The sequence below is a fragment of the Phacochoerus africanus genome, chromosome 4 (assembly GCF_016906955.1).
Source record: "Phacochoerus africanus isolate WHEZ1 chromosome 4, ROS_Pafr_v1, whole genome shotgun sequence".
In the NCBI taxonomy this organism is placed as follows: domain Eukaryota; kingdom Metazoa; phylum Chordata; class Mammalia; order Artiodactyla; family Suidae; genus Phacochoerus; species Phacochoerus africanus.
Window position 1 is genome coordinate 123,908,901 of NC_062547.1, and position 16,058 is coordinate 123,924,958.

Genomic DNA, 16,058 nt, shown 5'->3' on the forward strand with positions numbered 1-16,058 from the left:
CTCACTTAGGGCTTGGCTCCGTAATGTCTCAGTAACTAGAATTCTTTACAAAATATAGATAGATAAGTAGATAGATGATTGATATTTCTATTCACCTATTCATTAATTTCACACACTATATATTAGTGACATATATACTATACATATATATGTACACACACACACTGTTTGATTTTATAGCATGAGGTATATGGCTAAGCACATAAAATACCTCCTCTTTTTTTCCTAGTTCTAAAGCATTCTAATTTTTTATACCCTAATGTTAGCTAAGATCCTGTTTATTCAGAATTTGTGTTTCTATTTACAATTATCTTGCTAATGCTAATTGTTAACTTAAATTTTTTAATTTATTTTTTTATTAAAGTATAGTGATTTATGATGTTCTACTTTGTGCTATACAGTAAAGTGACCCAGTCATATATATACACACACACATATATATATATGACACACATATATATATGACTGGAAAAGGTATATATATATATATACCTTTTCTCGTGTTGTCTTCCACCATGGTCTATGCCAAGAGACTGGATGTATTCTCTGTGCTATACAGTAGAACCTCATTACTTATCCATTCTAAATGTAATAGTTTGTGGCTACTAACCCTAAACTCCCAGTTCATCCCATTCCCTCCCCCTCCCCCTTGGCAACCACAAGTCTGTCATTTACGTCTGTGAGTCTGTTTCCATTTTGTAGATAGGTTCATTTGTGCCATATTTTTAGATTCGCATATAAGGGATATATGGTATTTGTCTTTCTGACTTCACTTAGTATGAGAATCTCTAGTTGGATCCATTATGGTGCAAATGGTCTAACTCCATTAATTTTTATGGCTCAATTGTAGTTCAGTGTATATGTGTATTACATTTTTTTTTTGGTCTTTTTAGGGCCGCAGTGTGGCATATGGATGTTCCAGGCTAGGGGTCAAATTCAAGCTGTAGCTGCTAGCCTACACCACAGCCACAGCAATGCAGGATCCAAGCCACATCTGTGACCTACACCACAGCTCATGGCAATGCCAGATGCTTAATTCACTGAGCAAGGCCAAGGATTGAACCTGCAACTTCATGGATGCTAGTCAGATTAATTTCCGTTGAGCCACAGTGGGAACTCCTATATGTACTACATTTTTTTTTAATTTGAATTTTTTTTACATTTGTTTGTATGTATTACATTTTCTTCCTTGAAAACACATGCTCTTACTGGCATTCTCTTTGTCTCATTTAGTCTGTTGTTTTTTCATTTCCTTTACATACTAGAGTGTCCCTGTGTCCAGTGTTATCCTTTTTCCTTCTTTTCTCTTTCCTTCCATTCCGTTCTTTCCTCCATGTTCTCCTTTCCTGTTCTCTCCTCCTCTCCCATTTATTTCTCTTCTCTTTTCCTCTTTTCTTCTCTCCTCTTCTTTTTTTCCCTCTTTTTATTATTATTTTAATAGTTATTTCTCTAATACAATTTTTTTTCTACTCTACAGCATGGTGACCCAGTTACACCTGCATGTATACATTCTATTTTCTCATATTATCATGCTCCATCATAAGTGACTAGACATAGTTCCCAGTGCTGCACAGCAGGATCTCACTGCTAAACCATTCCAAAGGTTATAGTTTGCATCTATTAACCCCAAGCTCCCAATCCATCCCACTCCCTCCCCCTCCCCCTTGGCAACCACAAGTCTCTTCTCCAAGTCCATGATTTTCTTTTCTGTGGAAAGGTTCCTTTGTGCCATATATTAGATTCCATATGTAAGTGAAATCATGTGGTATGTCTTTCATTTTCTGACTTAGTTCACTTAGTATGAGAGTCTCCAGTTCCATCCATGTTGCTGCAAATGGCATTATTTCATTCTTTTTTATGGCTAAGTAGTATTCTATTGTGTATATATACACCACATCTTACTAATCCAATCATCTTCAATGGACATTTGGGTTGTTTCCATGTCTTGGCTATTGTGAATAGAGCTGCAATGAACATGTGGGTGGATGTATTTTTTTAAGGAAAGTTTTGTTCAGATATATGCCCAAGAGTGGGATTGCTGGGTCATATGGTAGTTCTATGTATAATTTTCTAAGGTATCTCCATACCGATCCCCATAGTGGATGTACCAGCTTTCATTCCCACCAACTGTGCAGGAGGGTTCCCTTTTCTTCACACCTCCTCCAGCATTTGCTATTTGTGGACTTATTAATGATGGCCATTCTGACTGGTGTGAGGTGGTATCTTGTGGTTGTTTTGATTTGCATTTCTCTAATAATCAGGGATGTTGATCATTTTTTCATGTGCTTGTTGGCCACCTGTATATCTTCCTTGGAGAAACATCTATTCAGGTCCTTTGCCCATTTTTCCATTGGGTTGTTGGCTTTTTTGCTGTTGAGTTGTATAAGTTGCTTGTGTATTCTAGAGATTAATAAGCCCTTGTCAGTTGCCTCATTTGAAACTATTTTCTCCCATTCTGAAAGTTGTCTTTTTGTTTTCTTTTTGGTTTCCTTTGCTGTGCAAAAGCTTGTCAATTTGATTAGTTCCCATTGGTTTATTTTTGCTCTTATTTCTGTTGCTTTGGGAGACTGACCTTAGAAAATATTCATAGGGTTGGTGTCAGGGGATGTTTTGCCTATGTTCTCTTCCAGGAGTTTGATCATGTCTTGTCTTGTATTTAAGTATTTAAGCCGTTTTGAGTTTATTTTTGTGCATGGTGTGAGGGTGTGTCCTAGTTTCATTGATTTGCATGCAGCTGTCCAGGTTTTCCAGCAATATTTGCTAATAAGACTGTCTTTTTCCCATTTTATGTTCCTGCCTCCTTTGTCAAAGATTAATTGACCACAAGTGTCAGGGTTTATTTCTGGGTTCTCTATTCCGTTCCATTGGTCTCTTTGTCTGTTTGGTACCAGTACCGCACTGTCTTGATGACTGTGGCTTTGTAATATTGGCTGAAGTCTGGGAGAGTGATGCCTCCTGCTTGGTTTTTGTTCTTCAGAATTGCTTTGGCAATTCTGGGTGTTTTGTAGTTCCATATAAATTTTTGGATTTTTTTGTTCTAGTTCAGTGAAAAATGTCATGTGTAAATTTGATGAGTTGCACTGACTCTGTAGATTGCTTTGGGTAGTACAGCCATTTTTACAATATTAATTTTTCCAACCTGGGAGCATGGAATATCTTTCCATTTCTTTATAAGTGTTTAACTTCCTTGATTAATATTTTATAGTTCTCAGCATTTAAGTCCTTTACCTTCTTGGTCATGTATATTCCCAGGTATTTGATTTTTTTGGGGTACAATTTTAAAAGGCATTGTATTTTTGTATTCCTTTTCTAATATTTCATTGTTAGTATACAGAAATCCATTCACCTGTTGAGGGATAGGTAGGTTGTTTCCATGTCTCTCAAAGAGAGCATAGGCAAAACATTCTCTGATATCAACAATACAAATGTTTTCTTAGGTCAGTCTCCCAAGGAAATAGAAATAAAAACAAATTAAACAAATGGGACCTAATCAAATTGACAAGCGTTTGCTAATTGTTAACTTTTATAAGAGGCTCCCTCTTATCACAAGAATATTTCAGAAAAAAACTGAGAAATTTTCAAATTCTAAAGATTTTGCATTTGCACAAAGCTGAAAATCTTACCTAAAAAGAAAGCAGAAATAATGCATTTTCCCCTTTTTCTTTTTCTTCTATGGTTGTAAAACTTGGTCTTTTGTTTTTAGTCATTCATGTACTCATGTGTCCTTAGAGGAAGTGAAAATTTAACAGTTCATATTACATTTAGATCATTTTTGTTGTTGTTTTTCATCTTTTTAGTGCCATACCCATGGCATATGGAGGTTCCCAGGCTAGGGGTCCAGTTGGAGTTGTAACCGCTGGCCTAGACCACAGCCACAGTTACAGCAATGCCAGATCCAAGCTGTGTCTGTGACCTACATTACAGCTCATGACAATGCTGGATCCTTAACCCATTGAACGAGGCCAGAGATTCCTCCTTCATCCTCATGGATACTAGTCAGTTTCGTTTCCACAGAGCCATGACAGGAACTCCACATTTAGATAATTTCTGATAACTTTTATTTGTTGAAAGAAAATAAAGGATGATTTATGCATTTTAATAAATTCTGTTTTTTGTTGATAGGGTCCTAAAATTCAGGGTAAGAAAATGTAAATTTGTGTCCTTTTGGAAGCAGGGGAAAAGCCACAATTTTATGTAAAGCAAAGCACAAAAACTTTAAATAAATAAACTAGTCACTGTTACATATCACACTGTAGGGACTAGTCTTTTGAAACTCACTGGAATATTTCAATCTTTGATCACTGGCTTTACTTGGAGGTTGGATAGCCTCTGAACACTGACAATCAATGAATGAACTGATCTATCAGTACATATTTACTAACATTCTCTTTGTGTACAGTACTAAGGTGTTTTGAGAGATTGAAATATAAGACACAATAGGTACTTATGTTTAATATCTAGTTAGAAAATAAGGCATACTAATTAAACTAAAATGTGGTATTAATGACAACTCAATAGAGGAAGCTTATGAGTGAATAATATTTTAGTATAATGGTATGAGTTACTTGCTTTCACAGTGATTCTTTGCCAATTTTCCTGATATCTTTACTCATTTCTATTGAATTGCTATGATCTGAAATGTGGTGGGAGAGATAGTAGAGGTCATTCTTTTTTTCTAGGTTAAATGGAGTCAAAGATCTACATTTTACACTTTTGTCCCATTTTGTCTAACCCAGTTATCAACTTTATAAAATTGGGTTCTTGATAGTTGTAACACTCAGAAAACATAAGTGCTCTGTATATATAAACTGCAAATTTTAAACTTTTGTGATTTTTGACCCTAGAAAGAAAGATGAGTTATTGTTTAGCTAATCTTAGTACTTGTAAAAGATATCTCTATTCTATAGTTACTGAACTACCACATTTTTTAAGAGTCAAGATACATAAAAGTATGTCTTCTGTGAGAATCCAGTTTTGAAAGTGATAATACACCAGATTTAATTGTGTATTTAGTGACACCGGTGTCCCCCTTTAGTCACTATGGGTAGGTCTATGAAATGAATGTCAACAATGTTCTGTAAATTCTGAACCCTTTCCTTTTACTTAATAGGTAGAGGCATTCTTAGTATAAGCTCTTATTTTTGGATAATTTGTAGATGTACTATAATATCATCAAGCCAGCTAGAAAAAATTCTATAAAATTAAACTTGATGGGTAGGAATGAATTAAGTAGGAACATATTAAGGAGACTTGATGAAGTGAAATCCTAGTCTTCTCTGAAATGTGCCTTTGTGGTGGTGGTTCTGTTTTCCACTAAGTCGTCTAAGTGATCATTGTTCTGTATACAGTAGAAAAGAAAAAAAGAAACTTTAAATGAAAATATCTTTCGAAGGATAGCTTTTATGCAATCAAAATTTCTACCCTATGAGACAAGGAATTTTTTAAATCAGACCAAGGTAACAGGTTTGCTTTGCTTTTTCTTGTTTTGAACATGAAGTAGCTGAGACACAAAAATACTGTACAAGTTGTTTGAGGGAGGCGCAGTTACTTACAGTGAGCACATCCTGTAACGGTTGTCTCCTTACACATGTGGGTATTCTCTTCCCACCATGGCCAAGGTTAGGCTCCTTTCAAATCCTGTCTATTCCCATCACAGTCATTACTGGGGCCTGCAGATTTTATGTCATAAATTTCATTTCATCTCCTCTTACAAACAAACTTGGCACACGCTTTTTATTTTGATGATTTTATTTTAATGGTTTTAGACCAGTCTTTCTGGTGGTATCAAAAGGGCTTACAAAATAAAAAAAATATATAGCACCAATGCTCTTATTTTTCCCAATATCACAGTATTTGATTGTTTAATTTAAAAAGTAAAGTTTCATTTCAGAATGGCAAATGTATAAAATATTTTATTTAGACTTGAAACAGGTATGCATTCATTCACCAATCTCTTCATGTTAATGTAAGGTCTCTTAAAATTATTAAAATTGAATCCTAAGATTAGAGTTCATATCCCTCTTGTATAAACTATATTATTCATGATTTTGTTTGGGTTTCTTCAAAGGGAACGAGAAATGTTTGTGAAGCCAACTAAATGGGGAATTCTTTTAGTGTTTTATAATTTTTCTTTAGCATCAACAGTTTCCTTACCTTTGCCTAATTTATTGCTTTTGTCCTAATACTTTTTATTTACTTTCTTTTTATACTCATATTGCATAATTGCTGTAATAAGTGCATACTACTGCCATAAACATATTTGAGGTGGTTCCAGGTGAACATACAATTCAGTTCATGGAGCAGAAAAACACAAACATACTAGAGTTTACCTCCAACCTAATTGATACCTTAGACATTTGTGACAGATGCCATAGCGAGCTTTAGTATTCTGGTAAATTTTTTCAATAGACATTGTTTACAAGAACCTCTTTTGAGTTTAAGATTTTTGTCTAAGGTTAACTGGAAAAGGAACAAAATAGAATCTTTATTAAGAGAGAACAAAAGGGTATCTTCAGGCTTAAACCCCCCCAGGGCTTCACTGCTTTCTCTTTTGCTGTCTGGATCTACCAGTATTGTAGATACAGAGCATCCTAAGGAAATCACCTACCTATCGAGAAATTTTAGCATCATAAACTGCTTTTGAAGTTCTGCTGAAATCCATTAAATCTCTTACCTTCTCAAATCCACACAACTGTGTACTTACACATCTGCTAAAGGAAATGGAAGCAAAGTAGAATTGTCTGAAGTTAACGCGTTAATTTCGGGCAATTTATTTAATCTTTCTTTAAGCTGTAAAATGAGTAGAATCATAGTTTCTTCTTATAATTTTGCTGTTATAATTAAGCCAACAAATTATAAAATATTTTCTCATTTGGCTCATGATTAGAGTTGTTAGAGTATAAAAATGCAAAATCAAAAATTTTTTAAAAGAATTTTGTCTTATTACCCTTACATTTACAATAATGCTATAAACTATTTAAATATCAGTTCTGATGATGGTGGGACTAACGAAATTGATAAAGAGGATAAAGATGTTTCTATCTTTATGCAAAATTAATGGACAAATCCTCCAAAAACTAGAATTAAATTCAGATTGTGGCAATAAAGATGTAACTCTCGATGTTTCCTAAAGTAAATTTTTAATGAAGGGATTATTGTTGTATGATTTGTATAAGAAGCTTATATTCTGAAATGACCTTTGACATGGCAATGTGCCTGTCATTTTTGACAAGTTAGTTTTGACTTTTTCATTCAAGGGCAACAAATAAATCAAAAAAGTATACTGGCTCAAAAATCATTGTAATCAGAACCAAAGCTCCCTTTGCCAGAGGAAACAGCGTGAAACACCAGAATTCTGCATTCCTCCTCTTTGATTTCAGTAAGATCAACTTATTTAATCTCAGTTCATGGTGTTATTTTTGGCAAACACTGATGCCCTTGAATGATACATAATCTGACTGCAGTGGAAGGCTGGAGAATGACCACATCTGAGGGTCTGTTTTAGAATTTAAAAGCTATATTCCCAACATATCTGAACAGTAGTGGGCTGCTCACATGGAAAAATGGACCACTTTGGGCATTTCTTCCACAGGGGCTGTCATGGTGACAACATAGTACTGCTTTAGTCCAACTCCTAGTTAGCATAAGGTCAAAGCCACATGAAGCCTTTCACAGAAAGATGATTAGTTTCCAGTTTGTCTGTACGAAACCTAACTAACTAAAAATCAAATAATGTTTAATTTCTCCCTGTTCCACTGTATAAAAGGAAGCAACCTCTCTTTCTTTTTCTAATTCTGCTTTGTTATATGGTAGAACCACACTTGACAAGGATCACACACCTGGGCATCATCTTTTGTCCTTACTTGATCTAGCTTTTAACACTTACTGAAATTCTTGAATTTTCCTTTCCTTCTGTGAGGTGGTAGCTGGCCCAGGTGATAGCTGGGTCACTGACTCTGTCTCACTTAGCAAATAAAAATATTTCCCCTCCCTTGAGAATCTGACAAAAATCAGCCAAATTACATAGCTCTTTGAGCCTAGTGACTTAGGAAGTAACTGCCTGTGTGAATTTTTAAGAACTAAAATAAATTTTCTGACCTACCAAATCTTTGGGCTCACTCTAATTTGCCTTATTTCATTATCTTGGCTTTTGACTTAAGACCAAATGGAGGGTGAGCTTGCAACAGAATACATCCTCTGTGAGAGGACTTGATTTTGCTTTGACAGGGGATTCATTTTTCAGTGGAGAGGATTCTTTCATTCTTAATCTGTATGATTTATAGGAAAGGATTTGAGAATTTGCTCTGTATTTTCTGATTAAAATCACAGTGGCACTGATGATGAGGCCAGCATCAGAGGACTATTCAGACTTAACTACCCTAAGACTCCCCAGGTGAGGTGTTATCTAGGCCATGTACATTTTCCTTACCACCCCCTTTCTGGTTGATTCAGACCATCTACATACACTTAAGAGATAATGTTTATAACTAGAATACAATAAAAGACAGTCTATAATTTTGGAGGATTTTCTTATTTGTATTCAATGTACAGATGTCTTCCAGTTTATAGAATCTTGATTCTCAAGAACCTCTAGTTTCAGGTTAAAAAAAAATTACTTGGAATGAACTCTCTTTAATGAGAACAAATATCCATAGGCTGATGACAGAACTCTGAAATAATCTGTGCTTTAGGAGGAAGAGACACATTGGTGGGTTTATGATGTAATAGACCCATTTCTTTCACAGTTCGGGACATTTGCAGTTCATTGGTCACTGCTCAGTAACAGAAACTGGTTTCTATTTTTCCTCCTTCCAGGACAGCATGAAAGATTCTGAGACTATCCTCCAGATTATGGGTCATAAACACACACTGAAGATGCCAGATTCATGTATCAGAATTGCCCTGGGGCAATAGGCATGGTCATAGGGAGAGAAAAGCCAGTATTTGGTATCTCAGAACTTGAAGACTTGCTGTTGAAAATGACATGATCTTTAAAAAATGCAAATCATACTACGTGACTATTCAGTTTAAATCACTTTAATGGTTTCTCATCTTACACTACTTAAACTTAACTAACTGAGGACAATAAGACCTCAATTTATGTGATCTTGCCTATCGTTGAGACTTTCTTTTCCTTCATTCTATCCCCTTGTCAATAAGCTTCAGGCACTTGGTCCTTTTCTGGGCTCCAGGAACACACTAAGTTCTTTCCTATCTTACGGCTAAGTACTAATACTACTGTCTTCTGCCTAAAACACTTGCCCTCAAAATTTTAGAATGTCAGATCTTTCCTGGTTCTTCATATTTTAGCTTAAATATCTCTCAATGAAGCTCATCCAGTTTAAAATAGGTATCCAGGCATTATCATATCACCTCGATTTATTTTCTTCATAGAAGACAATATTTTCTATTACTTTCTTGGGGTTTTGTTTTATTTGCAGTCTTTCACATTAGAATGAGAGCATATGATGAGCAATAACTACTTTAAGTGAAAAATTAATGAACACATTAAATTTAAAATTCTAAGTTGGTTTTGGTCAGTGTTTTAATGAAAGTCTTTTTAGTTGAATGTCTTGGTTTTCTAAGATATCTTGTGTATCTTTGTGTGTTTTTAGTGTAAGAATACCCAGTATAGAATTATTTAGAAATGTAGTTGGGATGAAAAAGGAATTTTATAAGCATAGAGTCAAACTGGATGTCTTTGAAGTAATCTTAGCAGGAAAATATTGGAATGCAGTTATTTGTGAATAAAGCTGTTGGTGTTTTCTAATGGATTAAATGTGGCAGTTAAGGAATGGGAGGAAGCAGAGATGACTTCCAGGTTTTTGTTTAAGCACATTCATGGATGATTTAATATTTGTGAGAGAATCCTTAGGGATTAGTAAAGTGACCAAGATCCTTAAACCTCTTAAATTTGAGATTATAAATAAGAATGTAATTTTGGGAATTACCAATTTGTTCAAGGATCAGGATAGCTCCTAGGAAAAGAGTAGAGATAGAACAGAGAAAGAAGCTGAAGGTATCCTAGGTTACTCCAACATTTGGAGAGCAGGAATAGAAGAGGGAGGCAGTAAAAACATGAAATAAAGCATTTAAGTTGCATTTTTTGCATCAGTTGTATTCTAGCCTGAACATGAACATGAAACACTTTCCTCTTAGCATCTTAAGGCTACAAAAGAAAGCCAAAACAACATGCTAACTCTTTATCAGCACAGATAGCTTTCAGTTTCTTCTACAATATACCAAAGTGGTATGGCTAGTTGTAATGAAGCACCCATGTCAGCTTTCACATACTCCTACATTTTTTAGTTTGTGCCCAAGGCTGGTTGACCTCCACTGAACCTTTAATTTGTAATATCTGATATATTTCCTCCTTAGTTATCATATAGTATAACAAGATATTGGTCACTTTTTTCTCTTGTCCTCAAGTGATGGTCAACATCCAGTGTTAAAGAAAAATCCTCTAGATGCTACACATTTATTTCCATGAACAGCTTCTTGGAAGGCATCAGTATAGAATAACTTTCATAGTTAATCCATATAAGGTAATTGGGGAAAAAATGGGTGTTCTTGGTCTTTTGTAGAGTATAGCATTCTTGGGGAAAGCTATTCCCCCTCCTACCTGAATCCAAGGGAGTGGGCACCAAGAGAATCATTTCCAAAGGTTGGGGTACCCAAAGTAAGGATACTGACAATTTTCCCCAGTTAAAAGTTTTCTTAGTGAACTTCCTGATAGGTGATTTTATCTTGTGCCTCTCTGAGTGGGAGAAAGCAGAATTGAAAAGAAGTGAGTATATTAATGATTCTGCTTTTTTTCTATGGCAAGGATCTATGAGTTAACTGTGGAACAACTGGGTATTATGATAATTGTGCTTGAGAGGGCATTGGTTGGTATGTCCAGGTGACAAATGGGTTATTAAAATAAAATATTTTTTTATCTGCCCTTCTCCTTAAACCCAGTTCTGTTGTTAAGCCTTGGTTTCCACAGCTCATCTTTGTATTCATATAATATACTATATCCCAAAGTTCTTTATTTTTAGTGTTAGCATGTTTAGCATACTCCTCCATGGATTATATCCATGACATTATGAGGTCAAAATGTATAGATAGGGGAGTGTGTGTTCTCAGTAATCGTTAAACAGATCTTTGTACCTTGGACTCCAAATCGAATTAGGCAAGAGAAGAAAGAGTGAGTCTGGGAAAAGAATCTATGACGACACAGTTTTCTGCTTGGTTAAAACTAGCGTCTCAAGTAAACCCAGACATTAGTGAAGTCAGCTTTTTCAGTAGCAATTTCCCCATCCACTAGGAGCAATTTTATATTTATTCATAGCTCTGGCTAAAAGCATATTATTAGAAAACTTTCACTGACATAAAGTAAAAGATAATTTTTTAAAATGATTCTTTTTGGAGAGAAACTTATGCAAAATAAAAACTCATTTCTTTTGAAAAGTGACTCCTAAATTATTTTATTTTTTTCAAAGAAAAACATTAAAAACATTATCATTAAAAACATTAAAACTATTAAAACATTTTAAAAGTTAATATTAATACTACTAATAGATACCAACACACATTCTTTTAACATGTAATTTTCTTTTCATTTCTAAAATTATTTTAAAAATTTCCTCCAGTTTTATGGAGATATGAGTGACATATAGCACTGTACAAGTTTAAGTTGTACAGCATAATGGTTTGATTGGTTACCACAGTAAGTTAGTTGAATATTTATCGTCTCACATATATACAAAAATGAAAGAAAATGGAAAAAAAATCCTTGTTACAAAAACTCTTAGGATTTACTCTCTTAAAAATTTTCATATTTTACACACAGCAGTGTTAATTGTATTAATCATGTTGTACTTACTTATCCTATAAACCTAAAGCCTGTATCTTTTGACCACCTTCCTTGATTTCCCACTTCCCTCACACCCCCCACCTCTTGTAAACAGAAATTTGATCTCTTTTTTTATTAGTATGGATATTTTGGAAGTATAATTGATCTCTAACATTGTTCTTCCTGGTACATGGCAGTGATTCAGTATTTCTATACATGACAAAATGATCACCACAATAAATCTGGCTACCATACAAAAGTAGTACTCTATATTATATACAGTATTAAGCATCTCTAATATAACAGAATGTTCTAGCTTTCCTTATGATTAAAAACAAAACAAAACAAAACAAAAACAGCTGTTAATTTGAAATGCTGTAAAATCAAGCTGTAGCACTTCCAAGTAAGGGTTTCATGGTAGGCATCTGGCTATATTTTAAGAAGAAGAGTGTAAAGGAGCAACTAGAGAACTTACCTAGAGACATTATTTGTACAGTAAGCACATTTTTATTGCTTCAAGAAGGTTTGTATGCTTGGAGGTGGAGGAAGATAGTGGTATGCTAAAATCTCCTTAAGCCATGTCTTGGGCTGCCATGATTTAATTCATAATAAGATACTCTCTACATCCTTAACTTGATGTTCCTCTTGAATCTACTTTGCTCTATCTGTAAATATATAGACCACATAATGTTAATATCATTTTTCAGAGTCACACAATAGGGTGGGACCAAATCACTGAGGAAGAGAACATTGAATTCTAAGTATTTGACCTTCATAAAGAAAATGTTATTTCAAAATTAAATTATTTCTGGCTTGGAAATAATTACATTTTTCATTGTATGTGCTTACTTTCAATTCTAAAAATATTGGTTTGAAGATGTCTGAGTAAAGGTTGAAACAATTTTTTATGAGCTGAAAACCAATCTATTTTCCATGCTTCCTTAAGTCAAAAGCAGCAAACTTTTTTAAGATTAAAAGAATATTTCTTTTATGTTAAGATGAAAAATGTTTTACCTTCTATAAACATTACACAGTCATCTTCAAAGCATGTGAAAAACACTATTCAGGTAGAATATCTCTTCACCTTTAATGTTAGCATTATCTCTGTTTTTTCATACACACACACACACACACACACACTTTTATTTGTCAGTTGTTCAATTTGGCCTAAGTTCTATTTAGCTTAAAAAACAAAAGAATGTGTTATTTTACCAGCAAAATGAGTTTATTCTGCAATATAAAGGAATTTTAATTCAGGACGTGAAATCCATGGTGAACCAAAATCAAGTCCGAGAGCTACGGTGGTTCTTCACTCACTATTGGTGGTGGGCAGCTTCTTGTTGATGAGTCTGAAAGAAATATTTTTTCCTACTGGGGTCTGTAGACTATGGCGAGTGATATGGGCATGAGAGATCCCCCTTTGGGGCTTCCCAATGCCACCTTTTAAAATGTAATTTTGTTGGAGTATAGTTGACTTACAGTGTTGTATTTGTTTCAGGTGTACAGCAAAGTGTATCAGTCATGCGTGTAAATATATCCATCCTTTTTTTTCCTATAGGTTATAACAAACTATTGAGTAGATTTTCCTGTGCTCTACAGTAGATTCTTATTAATCATCTATTTTATCAGGAGTGTGTATATGTTATTCCCACCCTCCTTTTTTTTTTAATTTAAGTGTAGTTGATTTACAGTGTTGTGCAATTTCTTCTATACAGCAAATCAACCCAATCACACACACACACACACACACACACACACACATACATTCTTTTTCTCATATTATCTTCTATCATGTTCTATCTCAAGACATTGGACATAGTTCCCTGTGTTCTACATGAGGACCTCATTGCTTATCCATTGTAAATATAATAATTTGCATCTGCCAACCTCAAACTCACTCCATTTTAAATGAGGATCCCCTTATTTTCACATTTCCAAGTGCCATTTTCTAAAATTACAAGTCTCTGTGTGTGGAGGTATATATGAGAAGAAAAGGTAACTCAGTACCAGTATAGAATTTTATTCTTAAATGAAGCTTATGGTTATTGATTAATCTTAAAACTAGAATGCAGAAAGATGGGAATCATGCCAAAGCTTTTCTAATTAAACATTTTCTCAGGGAGAATTTTTCCACACAATTTTTTTTTAATTGTTGGAGGTAAGTCTTAAATCATAAGATAGATTTCCTAGTCACAAGTTTAAAGAGACATAGTAGCAAAATCTTGCCTAACGATAAATTTTAAAATTTCTTTTTGAATCAGATGAAGATGTTTCCTGCATCTTACCATCGGTTTCATTGCTTAACTAATTTCCTTCAAACTGAAGTTTAAATGATTCTCTCTGCTCTTTCTTTTCTGAGTGATTTTTGGCTCCATGTATTTTTGTCTTCCTTCAACTTGTACTTTTTCAAAATTGTATGAAATAGTTTAAAAATGATCTCACTGTATTTGAAAACACATTGTGTTTTGCTATCCCCTTTATCATGTCAATATTGAGACATTTATTTCCAGGAATTTCTTTTAGCAAATCAATTGACACTCGACTCTCTCACCTTGCCCCTATTCCTCTATATGTTTTCATTTTCTTCTTTAAGGAAGTTGATATTTCCATTTCTCTGACTTGAGAGGAAGCTCATGCTGGGAAGAGAGGCCCTGCATTTTCTGGGATACTTTCCCACAGTCTATGAAGACGTTTATTTACCATTGTAATGTCAGTAGACTTTCATTCTTTTATGCATTTATTTTGCAATTATTATTACTTCCAATGTTTTCACATTGGAACATACAAAAATTATCTGACCAAATTTTCTCTTAAATAAAGTATGTGTCTTAAGGATATTTTGAGGATTTAGTAGGTCATGTTATTTACTAAAAGCCAAGAGATAAATAGTTTTCTGATGGTAACTAATTAAGTTAATTGTATTTTACCCTTGGGAATTAAAGACTAACCCTAGCATTATTTATAGTATTAAACAATTAAATATTTGAGGAATACGTGCCAGGTCCTTCAGGGTACACAAAAGCACTTAAGGAATTTGTCTTTGCTTTCAGTGAGCTTATGTTGCAAAGATAGAATGTTAAAAAACAGCATGTCAGAGAGCTAAGATTACAGGATTTGGAGCTGTGCTATGCTGGTAAATGTTTTAACAACTGGCTCCTGGTCTACTGTTTGCTGATTTCTGTTGGTATAAATATTCCCTGCAGGGGCCTTTTAAAGTTCATTTTAAATTTGTCATTGTTCTGTTTTTTTTTTTCCCCCAAACATTATGGATTTCCTGCAGTGATTAATAATGTAAATGTATAATTTCTTTATTAATAAAAACAGCTGACTCTTTAGACCTACTGAGCTACACATGTTCAAATGTTCAAAGCATGTATTTCTTGATGTTCTTTTTGTCATAGCTTTTTTCCCCCAAGGCTCTTATTGCTGCCTAATCTTCTAAAATTAATTAGTGCCTTTTTCTGTTGGTTTGCTATTTTCAGTATCTATAAATAGTTTTGAGTTGCGAATTTAGAATTAATTAGCCTCTTTCCCTCTCACATCATTGTTCAGCCACATTAAGGAAGTAGAAAGTCAGGCAACAGCTTCTTAGGAAGCCAAAAGAAAAAGGAGGCAGCATCAAATTTTAGTTACATGTATAACCAATGGTTTACCAGCTGGAAGCACAAGCTCTGGAGCCAAACTGCCTAGGGTCAAGTCCTAGCCCTGGCACCTACTAGCTCTGAGGCCTTGGAGAAGTTGCTTAACCTCTCCATCTCTCATTTTCCTTTATGGTAAATAAAGATGATAATAGTCATCATTCTGAGGTTTGGCTTGAGGAATATTTATAAGTAATCAATAAATGTTAACACATTTCTGTTATTATTCTATTTGTATATTTCTTATATAAGTATCTTGAACATATCCCTAGGCTCTATGAAAGCATGATGTTTATGTCTTTTAAAGGCTCTTTTCACATCTTCCTGTCCCTACCCGGATTCTGCCTCTGTATCTATTCTTCCACTATTGACTTTTACTTGGTCTTCTTGGCTTTGGTTTTTTCACTCCACACTCTTTTAAATCTCCCTCCTGGGTTCATATTGAAGCAGTAGTGTTTTTCCAAATTGTGCAGTGCCTTGTCCCTGAACCACTCCTTAAACCTAGGCATTGATTAGTCTATAAGAGGAAGATTGGAAATGCTTTCTAAACACCTCTATCTTTAAACAGACTTAGACTCCATTTA